This window comes from Anneissia japonica, unplaced genomic scaffold (assembly GCF_011630105.1).
Source record: "Anneissia japonica isolate Jap-2015-1 unplaced genomic scaffold, ASM1163010v1 scaffold1489_len2284818_cov182, whole genome shotgun sequence".
Lineage (NCBI taxonomy): Eukaryota > Metazoa > Echinodermata > Crinoidea > Comatulida > Comatulidae > Anneissia > Anneissia japonica.
Window position 1 is genome coordinate 1,072,427 of NW_022698455.1, and position 8,014 is coordinate 1,080,440.

At 35.6% G+C, this 8,014-nt stretch overlaps 1 long non-coding RNA gene across 1 annotated transcript in view; it reads left to right on the forward strand.

Annotated features, from left to right (window-relative positions):
• Positions 1–6,249: 6,249 nt before the first annotated feature.
• LOC117102583 overlaps positions 6,250–8,014 on the forward strand; it is a 4,103-nt gene continuing 2,338 nt past the window's right edge. Inside the window, exon 1 of the long non-coding RNA XR_004444443.1 lies at positions 6,250–6,316. This is a non-coding gene — a long non-coding RNA (uncharacterized LOC117102583). The remainder of the gene's footprint in view (positions 6,317–8,014) is intronic.

Consider the following 8,014-nt stretch of genomic DNA (forward strand, 5'->3'; position numbering starts at 1 on the left):
CTTATGACTATGGCCAAAAGTTCATGATTCAAACTATTAGATAAAACTTTTTGTGCCAGTGTATTGTGACATCAAAGTGAACTCTATCTTGTATCTACATAGGAGAAAAATGTGCAATAAACACTAGAAACGTTAACACGCTCTTAGGCCTATTATTATTACTTTTGACGAATAACTTGGTTAATGAGATAAAAAGCGCTTAATGAGATATGCCTATATATTTTTGAATATTTAAAAACTTGGGGAAAGTCTAGAAAAAGGGGTAGATCGTTGGAATTATCATATTTCATTGACGTTTGCCTGAAACAGCATTCTTCCGTACAGTACAGAACATGGCATACAGTTCCGGAGGAATGTATAGTCGAAGCAACAGCCTAAATGTGAATTAATGGGTTTTAAATGTTATCATGATTTTTAAAATACATCAAATGACGCCAACATTTTATTTTTTCGATTGAACTTTTTTAAATTTATTTATTAATTTGATTTATATAACATAATAAAAATGAAACAATGTGTAACAAGAAATTAAGTTACAGACGAAAAAAGTATTATCTTAATTACAATATATTACGCTTATTTTTGTCAAATCACGATACAAAATTAAGAACTCAATTGTGCCAAAAAGACAATAAAACACATCAGAAAACGCTACAAGCACTGAAGATTCGTCCCACACCCTCCGGGCCCATTGCGGCCCCTGGCCCCAGCTCCACTGATCCTTTGTAGTTCTGCATTTACAATGTTCACACTCCCCTCCACCCCACCACCCAAGATGGGAACCACCCTGTGCCCCTGCAATAGTTTTATATGTTCCAAATGATGCAATGTTAATGGCCAATTATATATTTTTTAATACTGAACTTCCTGTTTGATGGCTGTAGCATGAATAGAGTAACGACCTAGAAATAAGGGTGTACCGGTATGTTATAATCCTATAGGAAAGTGCACGAAAAAAAAAGTCTTAATTGGTTTTTACAAAGTAACACATGCAGTAGACCTATAATAATAATAATACCGATGTTCACTCTCTGAGGAATCAGGGTTGAATGATTTTTTTTTTTATTTGGGATTGCTTTAGCTGTTGAGATACAATGAAAAAATTAGGTGTTCCCTTAGGGTTCGGGATACATTGGCCATTTGGCACACTCAGAAAGTGTCCCCTTAATGGATGTCCTCTTGATAGGGGTGTCCCAAAGGATTCTGCATTATTAGTTAATGATTTATAAAGAAATATGCGTGAAACGTCCAACATAACTGAACAGCTTTGAGATCGCTGATTCCCTTACCAATTTAATGGCAAGGTATAATTAGGCCCATGGAGGCATAGACTAGACCGGCCAGAGATGAGAAATATAATGCATGTTTTATTATTTATTAATATCAGCCTCAGAAATTAAAATACTTAATAAATAAAACCACAGGCACTGCACACTCAGGGCCTGGTGAAATATAAGATGTTGTCATTTAAAGCATTCAAAGTTATCAATAAAATAATGTTGAGAAAGCACTATAGGATAGAGCGCATGGCGACGTTGGATTCAAGTATACCGGTAGTCGTTTGATCATGGAGAAAATAAAATATTTTATTTTATTTTTTCCATGGTTTGATCATGTTTGAACATGATTCAACCATGGAGAAAATAAAATTTTCACCAATCTTCTATAGTTGAAACCCCACTATTCAAAGCGAGGGGAAAGATCAAGAATTACGAATGACTGTCATGAATTGTCTGTTCACTTGTGCTCTGTTCCAAGTGCGGTGCGTATTTTTTCAGACCAAAATCGAGTAAAAACGCAATTGTTTGTACATTTTGTAACCATCTCAGTAACCACTCCATCGATTTTATGGGTGCAGTGGCGGATTCAAGAGGGTAGGGCCCAGGGCCCTCACCCTAAATATTTCAAAATTTAAAAAATATTGAGAAAAAAATGAAAATTCTTCTCAAAGTTTGAGTCTAAGAGTGCCATTTCCGGCCATTATTCTTTCTCAGGCCCAACCATAGTGGGCAAAAGTAGTTTACACTCCATCTGTAAAAGTCCCTCCCTGGGTCCCCCCTATTTCGAATTTCGGGATCCCTCACTGTATTTTGAAAATGTATTGTGGAAATAAATGTTAACTGCATTCCTTAAAATCAATTAGATACGACATAAAAGGCTATAGCCGCCAGAGGTTTCGTAGCTTCGCCCCTGGACCCCCACCGGGAGCCCTGATGGTGCCCCTGGCACCAACCAAGGCTTAGGCCTGAGGCCCAAGACTTCCCTATAATGCAAATCGGCCCCCCACCCCCACTACAACTATTAACCACGCCCTTGATATCATTCTTCATCGGTTATACCTAATTGTTGTTTGGGGCGGTTCAGCACCTTGCAGATTTCATTTTAGTTGAGAAGTGCCTTTGCAGTTGGCGTGAAAAAAGGTGCTTAAATCTGGAGCTAATTTAAAAAATTAAATTTCCATAATCCCTCAATCGTTACCTCCTATCGTTCAATCATTTTCAATTTAATTTAAAATAAATAACTTACGAACAATTAGTAAGGCGTGGTGAGTTGAATTATTACTCAGGACTTGTTAAGTTTTGCTGCCCTACCGTTGAATTTAATACCGGTATATTCCTGATGTGTAGAGTTCCGTCTAATTTAGGAATGTAAATACATTATTCTGGACAAAACAAACTAAGACATTTGTAATCTCATGGGTATTGACTCAATGGCCAAGTAAACACTTTTGAGGTTGGAAACTTTGTACTTTGTATGTCACGCCATAAAACATCGAAACATTCCTTTTATCAGGGCATTACGGTACCATTTGTGAAGTATTTCGCGCAATCACGACGGTTATCACTTATCTGTCGAAAAATGCATTTTGATTATGCTCACATATTTTTCTCTTCTTCCTCTTTCACCCCTTCTAGTCTGAAATGCTTAACAGGGTGCGCAATTCTTGATGAATGCGACTCCAGAAGCAGAATTCAGAATGATTCCTTATCAGACACGCGAAATTTCGAGGGTCAGGAGCCGAATTTACAAGAAAATTATCTGTGTCGTGGCCAATGCCTTAAGGGACGATTTTCAAACAGTGTGGGACAATTCAGGAGTGGACCCAATCCAAAGGTAAACCAAATTCAAGAGTGAAGTCATTTTTAACGCGTGTTATTGACGTTGTGAACGCGGTTTTTAAAATAGATTTTAAGTATTGGCAGCAGTGGAAGGGAAGGAAGTGACAGTCTGTCAGACAGGGCCCCTACCCCCGGACTCAACTCCTTAGATCTAAAAAGGGGAGAACATGTTTTTTCTTGTCTGGAAATGGCACTCCCAAATAAATAAGACCTACAGTGCTCAAATATGGGAATATAAATCGTATTAAGCATAGTTCATCAACGAAAGTTCCTTATTGTATGAAATCTATACGTTACTTTTGTTGCAAGTGCTAAGCAGCAAGAAACTAGATAGACACATTGTAAATGCAAATGAACTAAGGAAGCCCTCCCCCACCCCCACCGTAACGCCGCTACTGCAACTAACCTAAGAAACATTTCATTGAAGGGTAATCTTAATACGATTATACCTGTCTCTTATACACATCTAGATCTGTTACTACCGTAGTTCATAAGTTTAGAAACATACGTCGGGACAACGAGGTAAAAAAATTAACTAAAATATATATACATACAAGGCCTTCGAAGAAAGTGATGATTCCACTTGTATTTCGAGTGAAATAGTTACTAGCGGAGTTAATAAATTTAGAAATATACGTCCGGACAACGAGGTGTAAAAATAGCATGACCCTTTTAATTGATTATGACTAGCGAACCTTATGAACATCGGTCCTTTTATAGAATTATGACACTAGTAATGAAGAACCAATCCAATCCGCTATTGCTTTAGACTTCTATTCAACGATGGTTAATTAACTTTATTAAATAGTGCGCCGGCAGACGAGAAATTGAATGCCAAGAAGCATCCCACCATTTTGGTTGATTGCAATGCTTCTGTTGACGATTCCATTTAGATTCAACCAAGGCTTTTAAATCTAAATGATGAATTCATTGGCATGGTAAACTGAACGTTGTTGTTATGATGCCGCAACGCTGATGACGCGTGGAGTAGTATGAAATAAATACGGTGGCCCATAAGTGTCACGGCAACAACTTTCGAAATGTCACGGCCACATTTTCGAAATTCACGGCAACAACTTTCGAAACCACACGGCACACTTTTAAAAGTCACTGCACACTTTAAAACCCACGGCACACTTTCAAAATTCACGGCAACAACTTTTGAAATGTCACGTCAAACTTTCAAAATCACAACTTCCGCCATGGAAAGTACAATTCCGCCGTGAGTTTCACGGCGGAAGTGATTGTCTCACGGCGGAAGTGATAGAAATTTAAATTATTAAAACTTTTGTTCGCCTGTGTGGGAACACGGGAGTTGCTAAATACAACCACTTCAGCCTGGGCTACATAAGTCGGACTAGGAGAACTAGCCAATGCCCAGTCCAGCTACCCGGTCACACTGTAGTATAGGCCTCATTCTCTTTCACGTTAAGCTAGGCCTATGCAGAATATAGCCTAAGCCTGTCCTAGGCCCCTTCTCTCTATGCCTGGCTACTGAAAAATCCTGTACTGAATTATTATTTAATAAATAACTTTTATGCAATTACATTACAATACAGACATGGGAAATGTTAATTTCATTAATTATTAATAACTTTCCGTCACCTCTTTCGTCTATAATATAGGCCTATTATAGCCATGGCAATTTTGTTTAAAAGCAATGAAACAATAAATATGACAAATCTTAATCACATAAACACACTCACGCATGATAATTATGAAAAGGCAAACTGGCGACGCACCTTAGTAAGGATCATGGCTTGAAAAGATCAGCAATCATGTTGTAAAAATTGTAATTTTGATTTCAAAGAAGGAAAATTACATGATTTATCGGGGGGAAAAACCTATCTATTACATGTCTATTGTTAAAGAGGCAAATTCCAGAATTGCGAAATTAAGAATTTAGAAGCCTTCCAACGCGAAGTGCAATTCGATCTCTGTTTATTATATTCGTATAATAAATAACTGCTTATTGTATATTAATGATTAGTTTTGTCTTATTCTGTAAATCAAACTTGATTAACAATTTAGCTATCAGCAAAAAGATTAATTAAATAGGTATGTCAGATAAAATGTCTTATAAGCATATTTATAATAAGTACATAAAGTTTATAGGTAAGTATAAGTATACCTAAATGAAATAAATAAATAAATAATATTAATCTACAATTATACACCCGAATCAAGGGGCCTCTGTCAAGGTCCCGGCATAAAAAAAAATCCATGTGTTCGCAGTGGGAGTTTTTTTATGCCACAATATTAGAAATTGACAATCAAAATAACGTCATATGAATAGGCAAATTATCATTTTTAGTCCCGGACGATTTCGTCGAATAAACGCCCTGAGGTGTTTATTGTTGAGAATGGTTTTTGAGGGTGAGTTTATTCGGGGGAGTGTTTATTCGAGGCAGGCATTTATTTTTGTGTGTAAAATGGATACGTACTGCATATAATCAAACGCCCCTTAATTCCACTGTAAGTACAATGTGATTCTACTGGAGTAAAACATTAGTAGAATTTGGGAATGATGTTTCCATTAGATTAAATTTTTGTTTTACCGTCAAGAGGGAGTTTATTCGAGGAAAAAATATACGCCATAGGGTGTTTTCGAAAGAGGCGTTCATTCCAAATGAGGCTCTAGAAGGGGCGTTTATTCAAAGCGAAGCGTTTACACGGGTACAAATACTATCGGGACTGTAAATATGGCTTCTCCCTGATCCACCCATTATGTTTTCAAAAGCACAGTAATACTGTACATTTGTAAGATGGTGACGGCAAATGATTCGGCAAACTGGGTTTCGGCAAACTGGGTTGTCATTATTTTGGTGAACTGGATTCGGCAAAATGGGTTTCGGCAAAGAGGCCATTAATTCGGCAATCATGGGTTTCGGCAAACTAGATTTTGACAAACTGTTCGGATACCGTTTCAGCCCTAGTGCTGATTCGAGGGTGGACGCTAATAAGGGGTGAGTGCTGGACTAATAAGTTGTAGGTTTAGCCTGGTGGGGCACTACTGTCCTTGGCAGCAATTTTCCTTCAGATACCTGGTTGGTTGTGCACCTGTCTCATAATATCCAAATTACGGTTGAAACAAGCGTGTATGTGAACAACCGAAACTGTGTCGTAGACACGTCGTCGCAAAAGCATCTTCTGAAATATTGAATTTTGGAATGATGTTTCTTCTATTAGTAAGAACTGTAAGTAGTTGTACAAGCCTGTATGCCTTTTATGCATTCATGGTGTTAGATTTAATTGCGGTATCCATTGTTGTGTTGTTTTCAGTCCTTTTTATTCAATGGCATTAAACCGGAATATCTGCGTGAAAATGTAAACAACAGTATAAAAAAAAAAAACAGAGCTAAAGATTTGTTGTTGTATAATGACATACCGTATAGTCGTAGGGACATGTTTTTGCAACCTACATTCAACAATGTAATCTAAGTACTCTTTAACAGTAGGCTAAGTGAAATCATTTTAATTAATTTATTAAATTGTAATATTATTTATATAGTGACTTAAAAACGATCAGTGGGTCGTAAAATGCGTTTCAAAATACAGTAGGCCTATTATAATATCGCTATATATATTCATGATCTTAAATGGCGTTGATGTTCTCAAAATCATTGTCTGTATAGACATTCTATAATTTTTCTATCTAAATCATTTTAATTTAATAAAGTGTAATATTATTTATATAGTGACTTAAAAACTATCTATGGGTCATAAAACATTGATTTAAATAGGCAGATAACAATGGCATAAAAATACACATTCATGAAAATAGAATGCAGCATAAAGTGGTCCTAATGCCGTTAATGTTCTCACAATATAGGTGTATTTATACAGTTTAATATTAGTTCTTGCATTGTATTCTTTTTTCGATATATTTATCAGAATTGTTGTTTCTAAATATTATGTACCGAATATATATATATATATATCTGTCTCTTATACCTGTAAGGACAAGTGTAGCTAAATGGCTGGTCAAAATCATTAATGTATCCCGTACACATGTATTTGGAAAAGCTTACAGGAAAGTTCCTGTGTATAAGAATAAAGAATGCTCAAAGGTTAAAACCTGATGCTAAGAATGAAGAGCAAATGTGTACAATGTGTATCTTGCAAAGGGCTTGCATACTGTAACATTCAAGATAAGATTTATTTATCTCTTTTATAACAGAGGAACATTCTCGCGCATGAGAGGTTCGACCCGTACAACAGTTACAAAACAACAACTGACAATATATAACAATTAATTATTGAAAAGATAAATGAGTAAAGAAAAAATACTGGACAAGCAAAAGAAATGTTACTCTCATTATTCTGTGGTAATTAAGGACTACCTTAATGTACAAAAAAAGAAATTGAGAAAGAAAAGAAAAAAAAATTAGAGAATTCCATTACAGAATACAAAGTAAATAAATAAATGACAAAAAATATAAGTATATTAGTACAGTAAATAACATAAAAATTAAATATTGGTGGTAATGTTTTTCATTAGTTCAGTTCTTTCAGTCATTGCTTTTGTTAAATATGTTTTACAATGGTTATCAAATATGTTACAAATTTCAATATTCTGGTATGCATCAAAAATATTATCTAAAAGTAAGTGGTGCCTAAATTCACATGAACCTTCTAAGAAAATGTCTTAAAGTACCTATTAATTAAAAGTCAGTTTTTAAATTTTCAAAACATGCATTTCTTATAGAGGATAGACCTTCACAATCAAATAGAAAATGGTCGACCGTTCCTAATTCTCTATTTTTGGAAATAATACAATGGCCCGAGTGCGTATCTGACCATGCCCGTTTTCTGCCTTCAAGATCTAGAACATTAGTTCTAGCTTTAAACTTTAAATGTGTACCTTTAAAATTCAATTTGTCCAAAAGGTAGTA